This window comes from Protopterus annectens, chromosome 1.part0, assembly GCF_019279795.1.
Source record: "Protopterus annectens isolate FY-2018-M chromosome 1.part0, PAN1.0, whole genome shotgun sequence".
In the NCBI taxonomy this organism is placed as follows: domain Eukaryota; kingdom Metazoa; phylum Chordata; order Ceratodontiformes; family Protopteridae; genus Protopterus; species Protopterus annectens.
Window position 1 is genome coordinate 1,825,968,238 of NC_056725.1, and position 18,310 is coordinate 1,825,986,547.

The following is an 18,310-nucleotide window of genomic DNA, read 5'->3' on the forward strand; positions in this document are numbered from 1 at the left end:
GCATGACCTCCTTCAGTGTCAGCAGTCTGCCTTACCTCTGCCTTTTCTCTTTACATGTGCCTATTCAGCAATGGACCTAAGGGATGACTGATGGAAGTAACTTACTATTTGCTGCCCTGACCTTCATACACTTAATGTACCAGAATGGGGGGAGAGTGAAAGGCCATATTGCACTGAAGAAAGACATACCTAGACTCTTTTTTTTTGCAGGTGGTCTTTCAGGGAGGGACTGAAGGCATCATAGTGGCACCTGTGAAACCATGCACATCCTGGAAAGCAGCCCAGTGGGACTGAGCTGAAGAGTCTCCAAATTCCCTACTGCCATCCAGGATGATCCTAACAGTCATGGTGTCTATTTGTGCTGCCTACTGATGCACACACCATCAGAAGATACCGTCTTACCTTAACTTAGCTGAAATACTGCATGGGTGGACATGACAAGGGGGCACAGAAATGGCGCATGTAAAGAGAAAAAGCAAGACTGACCCTGACCTTGTCTTTTTGCATGTGTCCTTTCACAGAGGGAAAAATTGCATCACAGTGGCACCCCTGAGGCCATGCTTACCTAGGAAAGTAGCGCTATGGGACTGAGCTGAAGAGTCTCCAAGTTCCCAAATGCCATCCAGGTCAATCATAAGATCCACGGGGGTTGGGTATGACACACACTGATGCACCCAGCAGCCTGGCCACAACTTTATGTTGTACACTGTCCACTGTACATCTTACTGCTGTCAGTAATCTGCTTGACCCTTATGGCCATGGTACTCACCAAAGCATTCGACAAATAGGTTAATCTTGCAGGTCGGGCATCCCCATGATAGTTCAGCACGTTTACCCTTGCTGTCACAGCGTTTGCATCATGACTTCCGTCATTTCACTGGGAAGTGTGAGCCTTGTTCAAATCAGCTCATGGGGACAGTAATCTCAATGCATCTTTTCCTTTTCTTGTAGGTGGTCAGAAGGTGCATGTTTAGGTTTCTTCTAAACTGTAACTGGCTTGCCACAATAACATGGCCAGAATGTGAAAACTGCCGGTGGCGGCTACTCTCATGGAATAAAATGCAAGCATTTACTATGGCCACATCCCATAGGAACCAGAAGAAGTACAGCCACCATTTCCTTGCCTTTTGTGCGGTTGGATACTGCATCCTGAGCTGATCGGCTCAGTCTACCCCATTCATGTATGTGTTGTACATGTTTACAACTGGTGGAGATGGCACTGAAGCTTTTGTTCCATTGTGCTGTCTCCTGCATGTGCTGGAGACTGGCAAGGTTGGGTTACTATTAGTTGACATCAGAAATACTGGGTTGCTATCCTTCCATTCAGTTGCAAGCAGTGGTCCACTCTGCAACTGCTTGTAGAACCCTCGAGGTGCTTTACCAATGGCTTGTCTGTTGAATGTTACAGACAATCCTGACCTATTAGTGTGCATGGTTCTACAGCAGTACAGACTGTCTTGCAGCAGTTGCTGTGCCAGAGGGACAGAGAAGAAGTTGTCAAAGTAACTGTGATGCTTCTTTCCAATCAGACCCCATGTTAGGTTAACATGGTGTGCCAGTCCAACCTCTGTGGTCTGCTCTGCCTTTCCAGTGTATACCTGGAATTCACACACGTAACCATTATGTGAGTCAGGCAGCACCCATACCTTAATGCCATACCTCTCTGGCTTACCAGGCATAAACTGTCTGAATGTCACACATCCACGGAAGCCAACCATGGCTTCATCTACTGCCACCTCACAATGCACATTATACTGTGTCCTACATGCATGAACTACAGCATCCGGTATTGGCCGTGCATGATGTAGCTTGTCATGACCCACAGAGCCCTGTGACAGTCTGAGGTTTTTGTCATTGCAGTGGAAATACTGCTGAATTTTTTCAAACTTCTCTCGGGTCATATACTCAGCTATTGGGAAATGTCCATACACATGGTGTGTTTCCCATTACTGCCTGTATTCTGGAACATGTACAGTAGACATGTATATTCTGACACCAAGAAATGTGCGTATGTCTCCAGGACAAACAGGACTCCACCACTTATCAGCCTTGCCTGCTGCAGTCTGCCTCTGTACAGCATAGCGGTTAGTTTCATCAGCAATTTGTGAGTAGAGTTCCTCTGGGAACATCAAATTGAGGAAGTCCATCTCTGTGCTGTGTGACTCCAAGTTGGTTACTGGGCCAACCGGACACACAAACTCATCAACGTGAACTGGTGTTAGCCGTTTCTCCCACGATAAGTTACGTGGTGGGCATGCTCACCATATCTTTTTGGTTAGCCTCCCACACTATGGAAAGGAAAGTATGAGGTAGTTAAGAGATGGTATCCTGTGATTAGTTTCAGTACCCACTGGTTTGTATGCACTTCTGAGTGGAGTACTCGCATACATTCCATGCCGCAGCACACTCAGATCTAGCTAGACAAGGAGCTACTTTGGCTCAAATCCAGTGGACTTTCTCCATCTGAATAAACCTGCTGTGGACTACGCCTGAACTCATGTACAGTAGGAGGCATATCCACTTCCTTGTCAGCAGTAGGCCTGGCCTGGGCTATGGAGGACTGCAAAGGTCCGTCTGTCAGGCCATGTCCTTGCATTAACTCAGATAGAGGCAATTCATCCTCAGTGTCAAAATCGGATTCAAGTTGATGACCATTATTGTGTATACCATCATTTCTTAGCTGGGATAGTGGCACGTCATCCTCACTGTTGTGGTCAGTTTCATCAACACTGGTGAGGTTGGGGGTTGAAGCGCATAGGGGTCTGTCAGGAATGGCTGGGACAGGGGCATCATCTTTATCAGCGGTAATGACCTTCTCACATAGACATGCCAGTGGAATATCATCTGGTTCTCATACATTACAGTACTAAATTCTGCTAGAAGTCAACAGAAAGCAGAGTTACTCATCATTATGTCATCATTATGTTGCAAATATGCCCCCCCCTTTCTCCCCCCCCTCCTTATTACATAATGACATAATGTTCAAATGTTTTAATGTGTATGTTTGGACTTGTTATTCTCATAGTCCATATTACCCATACTTGTTTAGTGAGTTTATACTTGAAATGGGGATTTACTTTTGTGTATTTTTACCCATTGCACTTTCACTCATTTTAATATTTTAATGTTTTAACCTTATTTTTGTTCTTGCAAGTGAATTGTGTATACTACTGAATGGGTGTATAACTAGGAAGAGGAAATGACAAATGCTTTGTGATCAGGAAATTAGGTCATTCGGATTGTACCAGGGGAGGGGCACAATTTGAATTTGAAATTGCCTTTATAACACAGGCTGGTTTCTTGTGTAGAACCATTTGTCTGAAGAAGTCTTTGTATGGTGAAAGGACGAAAAGCAGTATTTTTGTACCGTGTTGCTTAATGTTTTAATAAACTTCTGACCCTGTTTGGTCCAGTTTGGTTTTAGTTCTACCTTTTGTCCACTATTTACATTTGGATGCTTGAACATGGCAACTGTTTGGATAACCTTTGAATAAGAAAGGATTGACTTATTCCAAAGCTGCATAGCGGGATTTACCATTTTTCACCAGTGTGCGTCAACTTACCAGCACCATCCTGAATTGGAGAACTTTGTGAGTTTGTGTATGTGTTCCCAAGTTTGCTGAACATCATCTGCATCATAATTGTCATATTCACTCTGGTTTGCTTTACGTTGTGAATCAAGGTCCAATTCCATTTCAGACTCACTGGTATTAGTGTCAGAATCATCATCCTGCCCAAGTAAATGTTAGTTGACTTCTTAGCAGATGGCATCTTCACTGAGGGGTGTGATGTGCACGCAAAGCTGAAAAACACAATGGTATAGAACAATATAATGTTACTCACCTGCACAGAGGCAGCTGCAAAGCTACACAACAGGCACTATGTAGTGATTGTTTGAGACATTCAACCATTTCATCATATGTGGTCCAGTTACATTAATTCACAAAGATATGAACCACATCACTAGAATGGATACTTGCATCTGTATGTTACTCATGAAAATACAGATAAACTGAAGGACAGGAACAGTGCTTTCATCAATTAGCTAATATTTGTACATGCACCAAACAATAATGTTTAAGAAATGCCCAATTAAATAAAGCAATTAAAATAACAGAAATCTTTACACCATAGTGAATTATTAAATCAATATATACACCAAGTGGGACCAGAATTTGCTTCATATATTTGTTACATTTCTCAAAATTGCACAGTTGCTGAGAGTTTTATTTGAAAAGTGATAATGACTCAGTGCTACATTGTAACTGCACTTATTGTTACTGTGATAATGACCTGTGTTTCATTCCTACAAAGTTATGCATGCTCAGACTCAGGTAATAAATGCAGCACATAACCTGTTGAGTAGGCAGTCATTGTATTACTTTGTGTAGCTGTTATGTAACACAGGCTCATTATTATCTGTTAGGAGGAGGCCATAGTCATTCAGTAAAAAATAGTACAACACTTAGTCAGTAAAAATAGTGTAACACTTATTACTGAGCCCTTCCTCCCACCTATGTAACAGAGACTCATTATCATCAGTAAAGAGAAGACCTGAGTGATTCAGTAAAATAGTAGATATTGAGGCCTTCCTTCCACCTAAATTCCACAAATGACTGACAAAGAAAATGCTTGTAATAGTGAACTAATAAGTTTGGAGACGTTTATAAGAAATTAATTGTAGGGAATTTTGGTAGAATTAGTGGCATAACTACATAATGAAACATATGCTATGTCAAATACCAGAAAGAAATAACACAATATTTTACAGGTCAAAATCATACAGAAATGGCTAGCACAAACAACAACTGGCAGGAAACCTCTTCACTATGGTACATATCTACAGTCACATTGTCTTACAAAACACTAACACAGCTTTGAACATCTAAACATTAGAGACTTTGTGCAAGTCAGAATAATGTACAATGATGCAGTATAAAATGCATTTTTAAATAAGAAGTTTATTACAGCAAGACAGAACCATTACTAGCAATGTAAGTTTTGTCTGACATAGGTACCCTCCAAGCCAGCCTCCACAGAGTTTTTTCTAATTGCATAAAGTTGAATGCTGAAAATGCATCTGTCAAGAGCAGCAATATAAGAACACTGGCACAGTTACTCCTGATTGGAGACAATCAGAATATGACTGCAGTGGATATACAGCATCTGTTCTCCAATGACTAGATGGATGGATACCTTATAAGGTGATAAAAGAGGTTATAAAGAGAATTATTTAATATGACAGTGTAAACAAATTTTTGTTCCCAAGACCTAAAACTGACATGGTTTAGTGCTCATGGCAGGGTCATTTTTCTAAAGGTACCCTACAGCTTGCACTGTGGACCCCCTCCCTGTCCAGTATATCTGTAATTTAACCAAAATCCTCTAAAGGCTGGACACTGTGCTAAAAAATGAAATACAACACAGAACCATGAACCATGAAGGCATAAGCCAAGGTACCAGGAGGTTGCATCAGCAAAGTGTTGCTCCACTGCATACTGACTGTTGTCTAGAATGTTCCCATAATCACTCTCTGCTTCTAGTCAGACAAGTAGTTTCCAATTAACTTCCCCATTCTACACTTTACCCAAATGCACTTTACTTTTTCTACAAACATCTTGTGAGGCAGAGCATGAAGGTTCTCACTGAGGATTGAATAAAATACAATGACAGGGCAGAAGAAGTAATATCAAGTATTTGCAAATTAGTCTCACACCATTGGGGGGATTCAGCACACAGTCTGACACATGCCTATCTATGGGCAGATGTCAGGGACAAGATGACATGCACCAGCTGTGGGAGGACATATGTGTCACTATCTGATGCATCACCAATGGAATGGTGCTTCATCTCCAAAGAGGAAAGAACAAAAAAGTACTCATTACAGACTCTTTACCAGCAGCTGCAAAATCTGACTCTGCATCACGAATGTGGACTTCAAACCCCAATACTCCCCACTATGGCAAAGGCACTCTGAGGCAAATAGTATCAGATCGTGAAGGCAGATGGCATTAGGGAGATGGCCATTACTGAGCCTTTTGCTGTGCATCAGTTACCATCCCAGGTCTCACATTGTCCTGTAACCAATAGCACTAAATTATACTGCAACCAGTGACCCTTCTAGGCCATCAGCCCAACCATCAGTGTGTGAGACAGTCATCCTTTTAAGCATTAGGCTGCATTAGTAACATCACCCTAACTCTCAGAATGTACCTTGGTCATAATCCCTGACTTCCAAGCTGGACCTTAGCTATCCTAGAGGCTGCATCAATAGCATCACTCTGGCCATTAAGTGGTACTGGTCATTACCCAACCTCCAAGCTATACCTCAGCCACCCAGGTCTCAGACTGCATCATGTCTGCCAACTTCACAGTTAGGTTGAAGCCAGTCTTCCATAATATATTTATATATTTTAACTGAGTAGACAAACTGTTTCAAGGAGCTTTTTCTGTCACAACCAGGAACATAAATAATTAACATCCACACAAAATGGGTCATAAGCATACCCACAAGTGTCCCATACCTGTGCCGGCTGCCCACTCAGACTGCTGGTGTGCACACCCTTAAACTAATACTTTGTTGAAGCACCTTTTGATTTAATTACAGCATTCAGTCTTCCTGGGTACACACCTGCCATCATGAGACTCTGATTAATCCCAAATAAAGTTCAGCTGTCCTAGTTGGATTTTCCTGACATTTACTCAGTTGCCTGATACAGCAAAAGCCATGGTTCACAGACAGCTTTCAAAGCATCAAAGGGGTCTTACAAAGCATCAACGGGGTCTCATTGTTGAAAAGTATCAGTCAGGAGAAGGGTACAAAAAAATTTCCGCTGCATTGGATATACCATGGAGCACTGTGAAGACAGTGAATAAGTGGAGAAAATATGGGACAGCAGTGACATTGCAAAGAACTGGACATCCCTCCAAAATTGATAAAAAGACAAGACAGAAACTGGTTGGGGGGCTGCCAAGAGACCTACAGCAACATTGAAGGAGCTGCAGGAATTTCTGGCAAGTACTGGTTGTGTACTACATGTGACAACAATCTCCCATATTCTCCATATGTCTGGACTATGGGATAGTGTTGCAAGACAGAAGCCTTTTCTTACACAGAAAAAATCCAGGCCTGGCTAAAATTTGCAAAGCAATACATCAAGTCTCCCAAAAGCATGTGGGAAACTGTGTTATGGTCTGATGAGACCAAGGTTGAACTTTTTGGCCACAATTCCAGAAGATACATTTGCTGCAATAACACTTTGCATCACCAAAAGAACGCCATCCCTATAATGAAGCATGGTGGTGGCAGTATCATGCTTTGGGGTAGATTTTCTTCAGCTGGAAATGGGGCTTTAGTCAAGGTGGAGGGAATTATGAACAGTTCCAAATACCAGTCACTTTTGACCCCAAAACCTCCAGGCATCTGCTAGAAAGTTGAAGATAAAGAGGAATTTCACCTTTCAGCAAGACAATGACCCAAAGCATACATCCAAATCAACAAAAGAATGGCTTCACCAGAAGAAAATTAAAGTTTTGGAATGGTCCAGCCACAGCCTAGACCTAAATCCAATAGAAGATCTGAGGGGTGACCTGAAGAGGGCTGTGCACAAGAGATGCCCTTGCAATATGACAGATTTGGAGCACTTTTGTAAGGAAGAGTGGGCAAATAGTGCCAAATCAACATGTGCCATGCTGATAGACTCCTACCCAAGAAGACTTAATGCTGTAATTAAATCAAAGGGTGCTTCAACAAAGTATTAGTGGGTGTGCACACTTATGCAACCAACTTATTTTACATTTTTTTATTTTTTATATTTTTCCCAATAACAAAATTGTTTGTTTTTCAATTTAATTGTACAGGTTATAGGTCACATTAAAGGTGGGAACAGTTTTGAAATGGTTTATTGTGGTCTCATTTTTTATATCACATAAACCTGGCATTTTAACAGTGATGTGTACACTTTTCATATCCATTGTATATACATATATACACAAGAACAAAAAATCAGGGGGTGTGGAGGGTAGGTAGTTGAGGAAGAATGAAAAAAAATAGACAACACAGATGGAACATTATGGTGAGTAGACAACTTTTTTATCTGATGTTGTGTGAGTATGCACAAGCACCAAAATGAAACATCTCCCCAGTGACCCCTTCCACAGTCTGTCGTACTATGCACAAGCACCAGAATGAAACATTTCCATCAACAAACCCTTCGGCAGCCCTTCCAAGTATGCACAAGATCCAAAATGAAACATTCCCCCCAATGACCCATTCCGCAGTTTGTCCTACTATGCACAAGCACCAGAATGCAAGATTTCCATTGATAAACCCTTCAGCAGCCCTTCCAAATATGCGCAAGAACCAAAATGACACATTCCCCCATGACACCTTCAGTAGTATGTCCAAGTATGCACAAGAACCAAAATGAAACATTCCCTGCAATGACCCCTTCAGCAGTATGTCCGAGTATACACAATCACCAAAATGAAGCATTTTTCATGAGACCCCTTCAGTAGTATGTCCATGTATGCACAAGAACCAAAATTAAACATTCCCCGCAATGACCCCTTCAGTAGTATATCTAAGTATACACAAGCACTAAAATGAAACATTTGCTACATGATCCCTTCAGTACATACCTCTCAACCTCTTAGAGCAAGAAATCCAGACAAAGCCATAAATAAAAGTGGGACAGAGAACCAAAAATAGGGACATTTTTTTAAATATTGCTCTTACAAACTTAGAAAATAGAATAACAAGTTTTGCATTAGCATGACTTTTCAGAAGGGTATGAAGTCTGACTCAAATGGATGGTTAAAAGATTTCTTGGTAGGGGTCCTGTTCCTGTATGATCCTGGATATCCTTATAACAAAGGGTTAATATCAATGTATCTATAAATCCATTCAGGTGACTCTGGGCTGATGCAAGAAGTACAATTTACAAAAAAATGGACATTAGCATAATCGTTAAGGTCATGAACTCTAAGGGTACAAGGCACCAGATTTAATTCTGACTTCTGCTTATTAGCTAAGGTTACAATTGCATCGTCAAAAAACTCAGAAGACAAGTAAATAAAACTTATTTCTCTCTCTGCTCCATAACCATCGGCAGTTTCAACTGCAACATCAAAATACTAAGACAACAAGTACATAAAACTCATTTTGTCTCTGCTCCACAGACATGGGCAGTATCAACTTCGACATCAAAAAACTCGGAAGACAAGTAAATAGAAGTAATATTTCTCTCTGCTCCACAGCCATCAAAAACAAAGAAATAGTAAAAGAACAGCATCTGACATTTTGCCTATGATCTTTGTCCTACCGCATTTTATGAAAGACATATCTCTTCATAATTACTTGTAGTGATCCCACTTTTTCTGGTACATTGCTGGTTTTGAGAGTATCGGCAACTTGCTAATCCTGAAACATTCACTGATACGGCAGCTGATACTGTTTTACATGCTGTTGCTACTATTATTCCTTAAAATATACAAATACAAGTTCAAGATTTTCTTAAAACGGAGGTGTATTACCACTGATATAACTACCTGGTGCTAACTAAAAACTGCAAGCCATTTAACATCCAACCTGTTACCATGTTTTGAACTATAAGGTAAAAAAATGCATAAATATTGCTGGAAAGGTGCAAATTACACTAAATTAAAAAGCGTTATTCACCTTTGAATAGTTGGTTTTTGCTTGAAAAAGAGAGTACCCAGAGGAAACCCACATGAATACAAGGGAACATGCAAAATCTACACCACTGCCAAGAATCAAACCGGAGAATCTCTTGCTATGAGGCGACAACACTAAGCACTGCACCAATGAGCCGCACAGGTATGAATACATCAAGAAAGGCCGACAAGAACCGATCGCACACATCACTTCAGAGCTGGCAACAAAACACAATTTACAATGTTAAGTGTTTTTCATAGCATTATTTGTTTTATTTGAAAAGGCGACAGAACTCCCAGTGCACTAGCATTAACCTTCCAGGGTATAACTTATTTTCCATGGCGATTCATTGACCATCATGAAATGAGAACAGTTTCAGCATTACCTAACAGACTGCATTTCATTTGTAGCAGGAGTATAACATTTAAGTGTTATGAAGATTTAAAAATAAGGCAACAACACTAACCGCTGCACCAAGCCGCACAAGTAATAGTAAGTCAAGAAAGGCAGACAATAACCGATCGCACACATCACTTCAGAGCACATTTTACAACATAAGCCTAAAATAAAAATCTGCACCACTACTTCTTTACCTAATAATCTGTGTCAGGAAAAGAAAATTGTAGCAAAGGATCAAACCCACTGCAGCTGCTGCACTTGTCCAAATGCCAGTCCTGTAGGCTGAAATACTTCACTGGGAAAACCAGGTATCTGACGCAACAAGAAATAAAGGGATCCAGCAGCAATACAAGTGAAATCTTCCAATGTTAATTAAAAAAAAAAAGGAATATCTTCTGCCGGAACCTTCTATTTATTGGTAAAAAACAATGGAAACAGCTCTGGGGTGGAGGTGTTATGCAAGTGGTGGCTTGGATTTTGCTAGTCTGATTGGCTGCCACCACTTGTTTCAGGAAATGCAGACAGAATAGGCTTGGTGTCAGTGGAGGAAAACACAGTACATGCTAAACCAGTTTATTCAAAATAATTAAATACAAGCATATGCTTACTGTGATGTGATAGCTAAGTTGAGAAGGCAACTGACAAAGTTTAGTTACTTTTTCAACTTAGTTTTCACATTAAAGGACTGAAATAGGACCGGGAAGTAAGTTGCGTCAGTGGAAGGCACTCGGGGGTAACGTCATGAAATTACAAATGTCTCATAGCAAGCTCAGATGTAAGCACAGAGGTGCTATGAGACATTAGTTGGGGTTAATGAGTTAACTACTCCTAGTACAACACTAGAAAGTACAGTGAATGTCAGGTTATGCATTAGACCGAACTGTCCCAGGATTTTGAAGTGTGTACTGAAATTTTGGCCGAGTAATATGACACTGCAGCCCACATGACTTGGCATCTGTCCAGCTGCATGACATAATGGTTAATCCACCCTTTACCATTCTATAGGACACACCATTTTGCTTTTAATTGTGGTACTGCTACTGTTGGGTAACATACTTACCTTAAACACATGCCTTAATTTGCAGTGGAATGGGTACCCTCAATCTGTCTCTGCCTCTACAACAAGGCTGCCACAGCTCCCACCCTTACTCTTACAGCTTGTTGTCCTACAAAGTGTTCACACTCTCTGCCTACACCTATTACCTACAGCATCAGCGTCAGCTTCAGCTGTAGCACGCACATCTGTATGTAAAAAGTACTCTCTGCAATGACGTATTATCTTTACCCCAATAATTTCCAGCCCAACATATGAGAAAGGGGTTCTAATCTACATGGATGCCTTATATCTTGTTCAGCAGTTGCATGTCATTGGCTAATTATACTGAAAATCAGCTGTGTTGGCTGCAGTTAGCATTTCAGAAGCACAGATTGGTTAAGAGCCAATCACCTGGCAATGACAATGATGTTAAAAAGGCAAACAGCTAGCTAGGGTAACCATTGTGTATGACAGTTTATTCCCAGAGTAAATGCATTGTCACAACCTTTATATATCTGCACATATCAACAGAGGAGTATTGTACTCCATCAGGTATGTAACCCTTTTGTTTACAACATGATGCATAAATGTGAATATACTTAGGGGGAATGGGGATTACAGCCTTTCTTAGAACTGCAATGAGGACATGCCATTGATCTCCAGATTTGTTACACCTACAGAAATAGTACAGTACATCAGGGGTGGAATGTTGTTTGTAAACATGGCACACTGGTCTCTTGGGAATGTCCCTTTATAGTGGTTGTAATAGCACACTGTTTGTTTGGCACTGTTGTTTTGACATATTATTATGGGGGTTACCATAAGGGGCCACACTACAATGGACTCCTGTGTTGGGTGTGTGATCATACAGCAGTATCTGTCGTGGTGCAAACAGGAATAACTGAGTATTGCTAGTATCTTAATTGCATCCACACCCTTAGTATATTCACACACTGTGGAATATGAGATGTGTGATCAAGCAGTGGATACTGCCAGCCATTCTGTTATTGCTGTATCGATACATAGTGTACTCCCATGTATGTGATCCTGACATGTGTTCCTATTTTGTTGCCTTGCAGGAAAAATGTATGCAAGACACCAGGGCCCTTTTACTGATGCCAAGAATGATATAATCCTGGAAGGCCTCCATCAACACCATGAAATCATACTGTCCAGGGAGAGGTAAAATGGGGAACAGCAGGCAGCATTGTGGACTGACCTGGTCCATGATGTTAATGCCATCAGTCACCAGAGCAAGACATATGAGCAGGTTCGATACCATGTGACTGACATGATAAATGCTGCATGCAGAAGAGTAGCAGATGTGGCTATGGATCGTGGTGTCACTGGTGGAGGGCCGGGAGCATAACAACCACTGTCAGCCACTGAGGAATTCCTGGTGAACCTTGGAACACACGACAGCTCCAAGGCATCCATCCATATGGGAAAGGTCAGAGTTAACTGTCTGTGCGTTGACATAATACACCATACCACACATTGACACAAGTCAATGAACATCAGGTAACATAATGATGACATCATAGTCCATGCAGGTGTGTACAACTTGGGACATATGTTACAGTACTCTATGCAGACAAATGACTGAGCTTAGGCACTGTGTCTCTCCCTGGTATGCCCATAGCTTTCAGCTGGATTTGACCCTCACCTAGGATGGTGGCTCAATACACATGGAAAATAATGGATGTCAGTAATTGCCTTAGCATGTGGTGTCATTGTAAGGGGATCCATTCCATCTCCATCTGGGATGACTTGCTCAACACACCTCAATGCTTTGCCAGAGATGGTCTTCATCTGTCACTCCTGGGATGTTGAGTACTGGCCAAGGCTGTTGACAGCCCTACAGTGCATCTTATAGGCACTGTCTGGAGGGAAAATGTTCCAATGAGAACGTCATCTTCATACAACATCATGGTTATGCTGCTACATTCTAGGAATGGCAATACTAAACCCCACTCTGTGGAAGGTGCCCCCACCTTGGAATATGCAGACATTTGTGTAGTCACAGATGTCTGTGTCAAGGCTGTGGACAGCCATACCAGACAACACATCCTTCCACATGTGCAGACCTCAAACTGACATTGTGCAAGATAATGCAGATGGTGTATACATATTCATTAAGGACAGATACAAACGCAGATTGGTAAAACAGTGTGAGTTCCCAGAGACATTGCAGTTGCTATTCATGGCTGGAAGAGTACCTAATCAAGCTATTGTCAGCTATAGGAACAACTCCATGAATCCAGACACCCATTTTGCTTATTTGAGTGTACTTGTGTCTATTGAGATACAGCAGTACACCATGGTTTGGGGTTATATTACATAGCCACCAACTGTGTTAGTTAGTCATGCTGAAGCTCACTTGCCCAAAGGTTAGTCCACATCCTTAACTACAATGCCTTGGCCCAGTGGCATGACATCCCCACAAGGGGAGTCAATGTAGTTCTTCAGGTGTTTATCATTAGGGGTGACCACTGCAGCCGCTCCACTGTGAGGTCCTCCCTGGTGATATCTGACCACAGGTCAGTCTCATTAAAACTAAGTTTCACACCTACACCCCCCTGCAGAAAATACAGTAATAAACATCAATAAAGCAATGTATTACCTCTTATTGGATGATTTACATAGCTTGACTGCACCTCCCCCTTAGGCAAGTATAGTGAGGTCTACACCAAAGCTTTATGCAAGTACCACTACAACTGCATAGACTCAGGAACTCAGCTGTACCTGACAGGAGGAAAACAAGCTCCTCATGGCACAGCAAACCTGCCTGATGGACAACTGCCATTAGCAGGCTGGACGATAAGAGGTGGACATTGCTGTGTAACAGTTGGAGTGATGCTGCTCCCTAAAATGGAGGCACACCCTCCTCAGCTAAAACAAGCAGATAGTGTTGTTGTGACATTGTGCAAAAACAGTATGTGACAAAATTAGCCTCCTCTACAAAGGACAACCACAATTTACAGTGTAGTTACATGTGCAACCTCAGAGGAAAGGCCCAGATTGTCTGTGAACTCGTACTTAATGATAACACATATAATGAATCTGTACTCATAGCTAACCTGTTGTCCCACAGGTTCTGAGTCAACTTCACTCCCATGTCCCACATGCCACATGACATCCCTACAATCTATCCCATAACTTCTATACCTATAGAGCAGATTGTAACTAGCCTCTCTGGAGGATACACAACATCTATTGGACAAGCTAATATCCCAGGTTGCATCCTACATGGGATCCAACAAGGATTACTAACACCACGGGAAACTCCTTGCAATCATACTGTAACCACTGGCTGCATCCCAGCTGACCAGACAATGGCAAGTGTTATCCCCTTGCATAGAGGTGGTGCATCCACCGACCACCAGAACTATAGACCTATTTTCCTGAGTAGCCATATCTGTTAGCCCATGGGGCAAATCATCATGGAGCTGATCAGCAAAGATATATGTAATCTACAAACAGTTGACCGTACAAAGTTTGGATTTCTGAAAGAAAAATCATAGCTGTTAAACCTGGTGGACATGTCTGAGACAGTCTCCAAAGACCTAGACTAAGGAAAATCATGGCATACATCCCCCTGGACTTATCCAAGCCATGTGACTGTTTCCCCCACTCAGGCATCATTGACAAAAGTCACCCAATTAGGCATCAATGGTAATATTATAGGGGGGTCACTAATTGGCTCACTGATGTTACACAAACTCAAAATAGTTGATCTGCCTCCAATAGCTGATCTGTAACCAGCAGTATTCAACAGGGCTCAGTCCTCAGTCCTCTACTGCATGGAATCCATTTAACCATGGTACAATCAAAAACTGAATGTCTGTGGCTGACAGCATTGACTGATGCCTGCAAGCTGTGAGTGTTCATAGAATCTGTGAGTTATGTCAATATCCTACAACAGGGTATTGATGAACAAATGTCTGTTGACATACTAATGGCTGTAAACTCCATGCAAATATCTATGTAGTATCATTTCTGTCAGTAACACCTATGTTCCAGGTAAGTAGCACATCAGTAGCAACACCTGATGTACACACTCAGGGGTGATAGACCTGGGCACACAGGTTTACACCTAATGTGCTGTAGATTGTCATGTCTCCCCAGTAGTAAGAAGGGAATCAAATGTCATAACTGAGGATACTGTCACCCAAAATTAATATACTCATAACCTCCATGTACTCTTCCCTTAGCATGCCAATATTTGAGTGCAATAACCATTTTATAATGTACCTTTCCAAGCACTACTGGCAATTGCACACAACATAATGATCCCTCACAAGGGTGCTTCATGTCTTCAGTATCTGTTCAATGGAGATTATCTAAAATCACTGTCATCATAGCCTGTGGCATACAGACTACTCAAAGGTAATCTATGCCTTGCATACAGGTCAATGAGTGACCCTACTTGATTGGAAATGTTGCATATCTGTAGGTGCCATGCTAAACGGATTACTCACTGTAAGGACATTAACCTGGTATGTGACATTAGTAATACATGCTGGTGGGAGAGGTCTGTCTAGCAAACTTTCACAAACATTTGAGACAGACTCCTGCATAATGCCAAACAGAGAACCTCATTGGGCCTCATCAGATGCCATCTATATGATTGGCTGGGTGACTGTCATTTCACCACAGGGCTTCTGCCTGTGCCCCTCATGGGCAGGGGCAATATGTGCTAATAGTGTAAATAAGGGTAAAAACTTAGCTAGGATTGTAAGGGCTCTAGGGAAATTAAGCAACTAAAGTTCAAACATCCTATGATTCCATAAGCTGATGTAAAATAATGCTCTAGCAGCCACACACACAAACCTGGCTACATTGAGGATAGCACCTCTTCTAATTAATGTTTGCAGGACACTGTGCAGCGCACACACAGTCCAAGTTGGCTACAAGTAGATTACAACAATAAACAAACGAAAAAAGGAACCAAACCCAGGATCCACAACTTCAAATCTTGACAATACTCTAACACAGCAAGTTCAAGGATGCAAGGACGCCAAGCAAGAAGACAATGCTTTTATTCCACAACGACAAACCACAGTCAAGCTGGTATCATCAGAGTCTGTATAACAAATATCCATTCACTCTTAAATACACATCCACACACCCTAACACACCCAAATAATCATTAATTCCATTGTTTGTTACACTGAGCTTGTTAGGCATGACTCATATACTATTTCTGAGATGAATTCACTTCACACTAACAGTGATTCAGGTAATGACATTTTGGTTTGTGAAGGAGAGGGATCTTATTCGTCTCATTTTAGTAGAGGGGAAACAGTGCCTGTAATGAGACATGAGGTGTTAAAAAATGGGGGCTTCATGATTTACAATTATACTGATATGACAATTAGTGAAGCCCATTTTGAATTATTTAGCAAAGGTACTAGCTTTGTTCCAAGTTTTAGGTTGGATATAACACAGGTGTTAGTTAATCTAAAGCTATATACGAGGAAATTAAATCTTCATTTGTATTTTTTAACTCCAGGTTTGAGGACAGGGAATTTTAATTCAAATGCTGACACTACAGTTATGAAAAGGAAAAGCACTTTTATGCCCCCTACTAATGCGGATATAAATATATTTGAACAAATGGTTGAACGTGACTTTAGGAGATTATGTGCACAATATAAGCAGGTACAGGATAATTTATCTGTTAATGAGAGAAAAGTCATGTATGAATTAACTGTGACCAATGACTATAGATGTATGCGCCCCAACAAAGGGGGCGGGACGGTTATCATGAATAAAATGGACTATAGTGGGATCATGATGAAGATGTTAGGTGATGAAGGCACTTATAGTAGGGTGTCGAGGCATGAAATGAACAGGGCATACAGTAAAATTGATTTATACTTACTGGATGCAATGTATCAGGGGGCTATAAATGAGGATGAGTTTGATTATCTTAGTGTGAAATTTCCAAAACTACCCAAATTGTTCGGAATTCCGAAGGTCCACAAAGGTACTGACCATTTAAAATTTAGACCAATTGTATCGGCAAGGGGGTCCAAGACAGAACCTATGGCAGCCTTTGTGGACCAGTTTTGTAAGAAGGCACTTTTGGATACACCACACATCATTAAGGACTCCTGGCATTGCTTGGAGAGGCTTAGGATGATCAGTGATGTAGATGTTGAGTCATATGGTTTTTTAACCATTGATGTGGTGAACCTTTTTTCAACTATTCCCCATAATGAAGGGTTGGAATTATTCCATGATAGTTTATTGAATAGTGCAAATTTTGATGTGGAGAGACTAAATATATGCCTTGAATTCATGAGATTTATTTTGACCAGTAATTATTTAACATTTGAAGGAGAAATTTACCAGCAGATCAAAGGGGTGGCGATGGGGGCCCGATGCGCCCCGGTATATGCCAATTTAGTCCTTCTGTCTTGGGAGAAATGTCACATTTTGTCATCAGTCTATAGGGAACATATTTTAATGTACAACAGATTTTTAGATGACATTTTTATCCTGTGGAAGGGAAGTGAAAGTGAAGTTGTTGAATTCATGGCTTACATTAATCAAACTACGGAATTTTTCAAATTTACATACACATGGAACAAGATGTCCATTAATTATTTGGATATTTCTATTTTTAAGCAGGATGGAAAAATTGTGAGTAACATATTCAGAAAGCCTAGTTTTTCCAATTCTATGCTACATTTTAAAAGTTGTCACCCCTTTCATCAAAGGAAAGGGGTGATAAAAGGACAAATGGTCAGACTTTCAAGGTTAGTAAGTAGCGATGAACTGTTTAGGAAAGAGATGTATACCTTGATAGGTTTATTTATGGAGAGAGGTTATCCATTGAATTTATTATTAAAAATTAAAAAGGAGATATATAGGAAGAGAAACTCCATTTATATTCCTATACTCAAGGGTATGGACAATTTGGTATTAATACAAGGAAAAAATAATGAGGAGGTTGGTTTAAAGAAGGGTAACCTTACCTTTGTTTTAAGGTTCAATGATATGGCTAATGAATTTTGTGTCAGTCTTAGGAACAATTGGGATCATTGTATCAATGCACAAACTAGGGAATTGTTGGGTGGAAGTCCCAACATTGTATTTAGTCGGGGAAATAATATTAAGAACATTTTGGAAAGGGAAGAGAAAAGGTACACTAGATCTAGGATGTCCAAATGTGGCAACTGTAGTAGTTG